The sequence below is a fragment of the Mus caroli genome, chromosome 1 (assembly GCF_900094665.2).
Source record: "Mus caroli chromosome 1, CAROLI_EIJ_v1.1, whole genome shotgun sequence".
Lineage (NCBI taxonomy): Eukaryota > Metazoa > Chordata > Mammalia > Rodentia > Muridae > Mus > Mus caroli.
The window spans coordinates 96,547,650-96,555,157 of NC_034570.1; the positions used below are offsets into that span (position 1 = coordinate 96,547,650).

General features: G+C 39.0%; 1 pseudogene across 1 annotated transcript in view; it reads right to left on the bottom strand.

Moving 5' to 3' along the window:
* Nucleotides 1–1,374: 1,374 nt before the first annotated feature.
* The window catches only part of LOC110295791, a 6,698-nt pseudogene continuing 564 nt past the window's right edge, over nt 1,375–7,508 (bottom strand). The window contains exon 2 of the transcript XR_002378109.1: nt 1,375–1,446. The product of XR_002378109.1 is annotated as a 60S acidic ribosomal protein P0 pseudogene (transcript). The remainder of the gene's footprint in view (nt 1,447–7,508) is intronic.

The following is a 7,508-nucleotide window of genomic DNA, read 5'->3' on the forward strand; positions in this document are numbered from 1 at the left end:
GAACAGTCTCCGGATGGGAGGGGTAAGAGGACCCTGAACTGAAGAGTTCATGGAGAGTTCAGCTTTCCTTCTTTCACACACACATATATGAAAAGTAGAAAATAGTAATTTAAAAGAAAAGCAAACCTCAGTCTTGAAGACTATATTTTTAATACATATATCTGAGAAAGAATTTACATCAAGAACATAGAGTTTCGACTAATCAAGAATGGGGAGGTAGGGCTGGAGAAACTGATAAGCATTTTAAGCTAATTGCTGATTTGTTTAGAGAATAAGAATATAGGCCTCTCCACCTGCATCAGGCTATTTTGTAAGACTATTCTGCTTCTTGGTGATCTGATGTCTTCTTGATTCTACAGGCCTCCACACAGGCACAAACATCATCATAAATAAACATTTTGAAAAATTAAAGAAAAAAGACAAACAACTTAACTTTAACATGAAAACAGTTGTGAACACTTCACAAAATACTATAACCAAGAAAAGTAGGAGTGACCGTGGCTAGCATTATAAGTCACTGGGATAATGTGAATCAGCATAACACTGAACTGTCAATTCAAAATGAGCAGAGTGAATTAGATGAAAAAGTCTGAGACCTACAAGACAGAATTTTCAGGTGTATGCACAAACTTCAAAGATATTATGCCAGAAACCAGGCACAGGCCACTGTGTAATCTTAATTTTAAGAAATGTAAAGCTGTCACATTCTATAATCATGCAGAGAAGGAAATTGGTCTGCGAGATGTAGAAGACTTCAACGTGATCAGAATATTCTATACCTTGATGACAGCTACATGATTTCCTTATTAAAGTTTTTTGAATTGCATGCTTGTGACTACTGTATTTCTTCACATGAATTTAAAATAAAAATGTTAAACCTTTTGGTGTTTTCTACTTCCCTTGGTAATTCTGACAGGTATAATATTATGACTATAAGGACGGAATATCTTATTCAAATTTGTTCGGTATTTAATTGAAGAAATAAGAGTCTGAGTCTAATGAAGAGGAAAGAGTTCAATAAACAGTAGCAGGGGAGGCATTCTTATTCTACTAGACCACATGTCATAAGATATCTTTTTCCTGTAAATCTTTCCTACCCTGAGGGGGTGACCTTCTCTTAAGTTAAGAGAGTACTTATAATCCAGCCTCAAGTTCATAACCACCAAATTTTTGCAGTTGCTTTAGTTGGAAGAAAGCACTTTGTGAGTGGAAATATATCCAAACACAACTCTCTTATTACTAATTTTTCATGTGAGCATCAAAATCATCATGGTTTGGATCAGTGACATTTTCCTTACACTACCCTCACTCAAGGTACATACAGGAATAAAATATGATGCCCTCTTCTATTTACTTACTAGGCAATTCATTAACTTACTGATTCTCAGAGCTGGTGTTAAACATCTGTTCCATGATGGACACCAATCTAGGCATATTGTCATAGGGCTAGCAAAATGCCCATGCAAGCATGAAGACATGGATTAAGAACATAGAATCCTTGTAAAAAAAAATGAAGTGTGGTCATATGTAGTTGTAATCTCAGGTCTGCAGAAGCAGGGACAAAGAGATTGCTGGGGATCAATAGCCAGCCAGCCAAGCCTGCTCCTGGTGAATTCCAGGACCATAAGAAAAATAAGGTGGGTAGTGAGGAACAACACAGAAGTCTGACCTCTGCACACACATATGAACATGCACTCACAGGTATATAAACAATGAAATAGTCACACTTATGTAAAAAATGTATGCAAAATAAGACTATGTAGACTGAGAAGAAACTGTCTTTCCTAAAACAAACTACCATAATAATAGAAGACAAAAATAAATTAAGCAAATCCTATACAATCATAGATAGCCTAATTATGAAGAAAAATGTAGGCCTTGATAGTTCCTTGGAGAACAGATTTGAAGCTTATGTGTCATCTCCATCAGAGTAATTTCAGCCAAGTTGCAGACATCTTATCATCACTCTCAATGTTACAATTTTTATCAAGTAATCTATATTCCCTGTCTCCCCTCTTCTTATACTCATCAGACACTCATCTCTAATTCAGTGCTTATGCAGAGCACTCAATAATGAAGACTTGGAAAAGCTGTTGTTGGAGTTCTTAATGATGAATGACAGAGCATGCACCATGTACAATATGAGGAGGGTATGTATTACTGGAGCAATCAGGGTAGTTGGATTCCGATTGCCAGTCATTAATATCAATTTGATAGGATTTAGAATCACAATGGAAACACACTTCTGAGAATGTCTTTAAGGGAGTTTCTAGATTGGGTTAATTAAAACAAAGAAAAATGAATTACACATGGCCTAGAACTCTGAATATTAGAAAAAAATGGGATAAAGTGAGCTGAGTACCCTTATTATTCTCTCTCTGCTTACTGACTGCAGTGCAATATTACCAGCTGTTTCATGCTCCACTTATAATGCCTTCTCTAATAGGATGGGCTTTACCCTTCTCCCATCCCTACATCCTTCCCTCCCTCTATTCCTTCCTTTCTTCTCCCCTTTCTTTCTTTTTCCCTTCCTTTTTTCCTTCCTTCCTTTTTTCTTCCTTCCTTCCTTCCTTTTTTCTTTTTTCCTTCCTTCTTCCATCCTTTCTTTCTTTCTTTCTTTCTTTCTTTCTTTCTTTCTTTCTTTTCTTTCCCTTCCTTCCTTCCTTCCTTCCTTCCTTCCTTCCTTCCTTCCTTCCTTCCTTCCTTCCTTCTTCTTTCCTTCCTTTCCTTATCTTTTCCATTCTTCTTTCCTTATCAAGTTTCTTTTTTCAGGTCTTTCATCATTGCAATAAGAAATTAACTGCCAAAATGACTTTGATTCACTCCCTCTACCTATTATCAAGCACATCTTATCCTGACCTAAATGCTTTAACTGTGGAATGGGCAGAGGATGCAGTATGCAATTGCTCCATTATTAATATGTATTAGGGTGCAAAAGCTGGAAAATACAGTTGAGAAGTTATGATTCATGCTCCTGTAGTTGTGTGAAACAGATACTCACTAAAACACAAGTGTGAATATGTTGACCCATGCGGAAGTAGCATATAAAGCAATGATGAGTGTTCTTTTATATCCTGAAAGGGAAATAGGCCAACTCCTCTAGTGTGAAACTCCCCATTTACAAGTGGTGATGAAATAAATAGCTGACAAATATAACGTGATTATTCTGTGTAGAACAAAAAGGTTGGGGTACAAAGAAATTTCTGGCCACTTTGAATCTATGTTTGATCAATGTAATGCTATCAGAGATATTGGAGTGATTATTGCAGGTAACCACCCCTACATTCAAAAACAGAATTCTAGTCTCTAGCCATATGTCTCAGCACTGCCTAGTGAATAGAATCAAAACATTTAGAGGTGAGACACAAGAATTAGTGATTGCTAATGCTCTACTAGCACTGTCAATGGGCAAAGAAATGCAAGAATCAAATGCATGAGAGGACAGTTCCAGAGAATTTAAAAGATGCAAAATAATGACTTTTATTGGATTTTGGTGGGTTTTGGTTGATAGCTATGTTCTTTGTAGTTTAGGTTTTTTTTTTTTTTTTTTTTTTTTTTTTTTTTTTTTTTTTTTTTTGTCTGAGAATTTTATTGTGTCAGGCAATATATTATTACCATATTTTCCCTATCTCTGTTCCTGCTAGTCCTACAGGAGTACCCAAAGAAACAATTTCTCTAACAAGATCATGTTTGGTGATTTTAGAACATAGTGATCCGTGTTGGTGCTACTCATGTTCACATGGGCATGATCACCCTGACAGGCACCTTAACCTGGAGAAAACTGACTACCTTTCTCATAGGAGCTATAAACTGTCAATAAGTATTCAGTGAAACCTGAGGGCTTGTGAGCCCCCATTCCTCTCTGCTAGAATATAAACAGGCTTGATCTTGTGAAGATTTGCATGAATTTGTGCTGGTTAATATTATATGTCAGTTTAACTGGTCCATAGGATGGTCAGATATTTGGTCAAATATTAGTTTGAGTGGATCTCTGAAGGAGTTCTCAGTGGCATTAGCATTTGAAACATTCAGTTGTTCAAATAGACTGACATCCATTTAAATGACAGTTCAAGCCCAAGGAATGTCTGATTATTTTCCACCAATCTGATGACCTTCAGTGAGGATTTATGTCTCTTTATGCCTTTCAAATCAGGTTGAATACTGACTTTTTTGGGAGGCAGAAATTTTCTAAAACATTCTCCTGGACACTTCTGTGAGCTTGTTCTAGATTTCTAGCCTCATAGCATTGTCCAGTACATAGATTTCTTGATCTTCCAGGTCTCAAGTTTGTTAACTAACATATGTGTGTGTTTGTGTGTGTGTGTGTGTGTGTGTGTGTGCTAATTTATGCAAGAATGGCTCCCATAGACTCATATTTGAATGCTTAAGGAGTGGCATTAGGCGGTATGGCCTTGTTGGAAGAAGCATGTCAATGGGGATGGACTTTGGTGTTTCAAATACTCAAGCCAGGCCCACTGATCCTCATATCCTATTGCTTGCTGATCAGAATCTAGAACTCTCAGCTACCTTTCCAACACCATGTTTGCCTGTGTGTTGCCATGGTCTATGCCATAAGAATAATGGACATCTGAACTGTAAGCAAACCCAATTAAATATTTTGTTTTATAAAAGTTGCCATGATCATGGTGTCTCTTCACAGCAATAGAAACCCTAAGTGTGTGTGTTCATCTGTGTGTGTGTGTGTGTGTGTGTGTGTGTGTATGCCAGATATTTAAGTTAATACCATTTAAATTTTATCTCCACCTCATTTTTGAGACATATTTTTCTTATAACTAAAGCTTGACCTGTATAAATTTGGCTAGACTGGCTGGCCATCAACCCCAAGGGATACTACTGTTTTCACCTCCACAGTTCTAGGATTACAGATCCGTGGTGTCATACCTGACTGTGATCAATGGATTCTAGGGAACAGACTCTGAGCCACATGGTTACATTTACCTTTAACTTTATAACAATCTTTCCAGTTCCAGGACTTCTCAGTTCTCCATAATGATCTTTGGACAGACACATACACATTCACACAAACACACACACACACACACACACACGCACACACACATATTGCTAAGTATCCTGTAGTAAACTCAGTTTGAGCTGGGAAACTAGGGCTCAGAGCTTCTCAATTTTTATTTCCAGGTGATCTCAATAAGTGTGTGCTTTGAAGTTTGAACCACCAAAGTGATTTCAAGTAAACTTTACAAGTTTGTATTTTGTTGTGAACGTTAAGGAAGATTAAACTGCCATATAAAGTTATTGCAGAAAATAAATTTTATCTAGCACAGTGCCTGGCAAAGATAATATGGTTGACACATATTTGAGTGTAACCATCAATACTGCCATACTGAATATTCTTCTTTTATTTTAGGCACAACTAGAATATATTTTAAAATCATGACAGAGTAAATTTTGAGATTGATATATGCCTGGAGAACAATGTATGTCACTAAAAAAGTCATTTCAGTTTCATTTTAGCCCAGCATTAATGTCTGAAAGTCTTGATGCAGTCTGTGGGACTTTGTTGACATACCTGTATGCTTCAAGTTTCTGTAAATTCAATATCTGATACCTTAAGGCATCAAAGGTCTCCAGTCTCAGTTTTGTTGGGAGGGTTGGAATTCCTACTGTTCTCAACTCTACCAGAGATTTTGGTTTTTGTGTTATAAAAAGGAGGGGAATTTGTGAAGGGCACAGTATCAGGGAGAGCATTTGAGAATTTAATTACATAAAGCAAGGAGACAAGAATATGCTCTTGTTCCTGGAAGAAACAAAGGAGCCATAGTTCTGAACTTTGAGAAGTAAGGTTTTTATCTATCTTCTATTTCCTATCCATTGTGTCTCCTCAGGAGTAGACACTCCATGAAAAAGCAATATTCTTCTTAGAAATTCATGTTGACAGAATGTAATGCACTCTAAAAATGTACAGGATTCAAGACCATGTACACAGGTTTAGTTTCCCCAAAGATGAAAAGTTCACGGGGAGGAAATATTTCACTGTACATGGTTCCCTGCCAAAACTGTCTCTCAAGCTCATTTCCAATGACAAAGCTAAGCCAACTGGTACCATCTATTGTTCTCTTTCTCCTGTTTCCTTGACCAGTATATCGTTATAGTCTCTCCTCAGGGTTCTGATCTGTGGCTGGAATTGTAGGTTCTTGGATCTATCCCCTTGTCTAACATACCCACAACAGTTGTAGGAAACAGTTGGTAGCATACCATTACATCTTAAGAGTTGAGGACAGATTTAACTCATTATCACCTGTTTGACATTTTATTCTGAATTTTAAGGCCACATTTCTCAGCCAGGCTGCTAGCCTGCCATTTGAACTCTTTAAACAGCATATTTGGGTCCACTCCAGCAATGGGGTTCCTTGCCCACGGAGTCTCCAGACCCCCTCAAGGACCCCCACAGGATCCCCCACGGGATCTTAAGATATCTGGTGAGTGGAACACAGCATGTGCTCCAATCCAATCTCGAGGGACCTGATACTCCATTAATTAGGGAAGCAGAAAACCCGGCCTGATCAAGGTCACAAGTCCTTTCCAGGACACACCAGCACCAGGGTTCCTTGCGCACAGAGTTTCTGGACAACCCCATGATCCTCACAGGACCCTCCATGGGATTATAAAACCTCTGGTGAGTGGAAAACAACTTCTGCCAGGAGGCAGACTCGAACATCAGATATCTGGGCACCTTCCCTGCAAGAGGAGAGCTTGCCTGCAGAGAGTACTCTGACCACTGAAACTAAGGATAGAGGTAGTCTCCTAGGTCTGCTGATAGAGGCTAACATAATCACCTGAGGAACAAGCTCTAACCAGAGACAACTATAACAACTTGCTCCAAAGATTACCAGATAGCGAAAGGCAAACATAAGAATCCTACTAACAGATATCAAGACCACTCACCATCATCAGAACACAGCACTCCCACCCCACCTAGTCCTGGGAACCCCAACACACCCAAAAAGCTAGACCCAGATTTAAAAGCATACATCATGATGATGGTAGAGGACATCAAGAATGACTTTAATAACTCACTTAAAGAAATGCAGGAGAACACAGCTAAACAGGTAGAACACGTTAAAGAGGAGACACAAAAATCCCTTAGAGAATTGTAGGAAAACACTCCCAAACAGGTGATGGAATTGAATAAAACCGTCCAAGTCCTAAAAAGGGAAGTAGACATAATAAAGAACCCAAAGTGAGGCAACACTGGAGATAGAAACCCTAGGAAAGAAATCTGGAACCAGACATCCAGCACCCTCCCAGCCGGAGGACAGTGATCCACCCTGCAGGGAGCGCCATCTTGGATCCGGGACTCCACCGAACTTAGTCTGTAGAGGTGAGAGTGAGGACCACAGAGGCAGACAGCTTCTGGGACAGGCGGGAGCCACAGAGCCGCTGAGGCAGCACCTTTTTGGGGCTGCAGACATCCGGCACCCTCCCAGCTGGAAGACTGTATTCTGCCCTGCACAGGAGCCCTCTGCCTC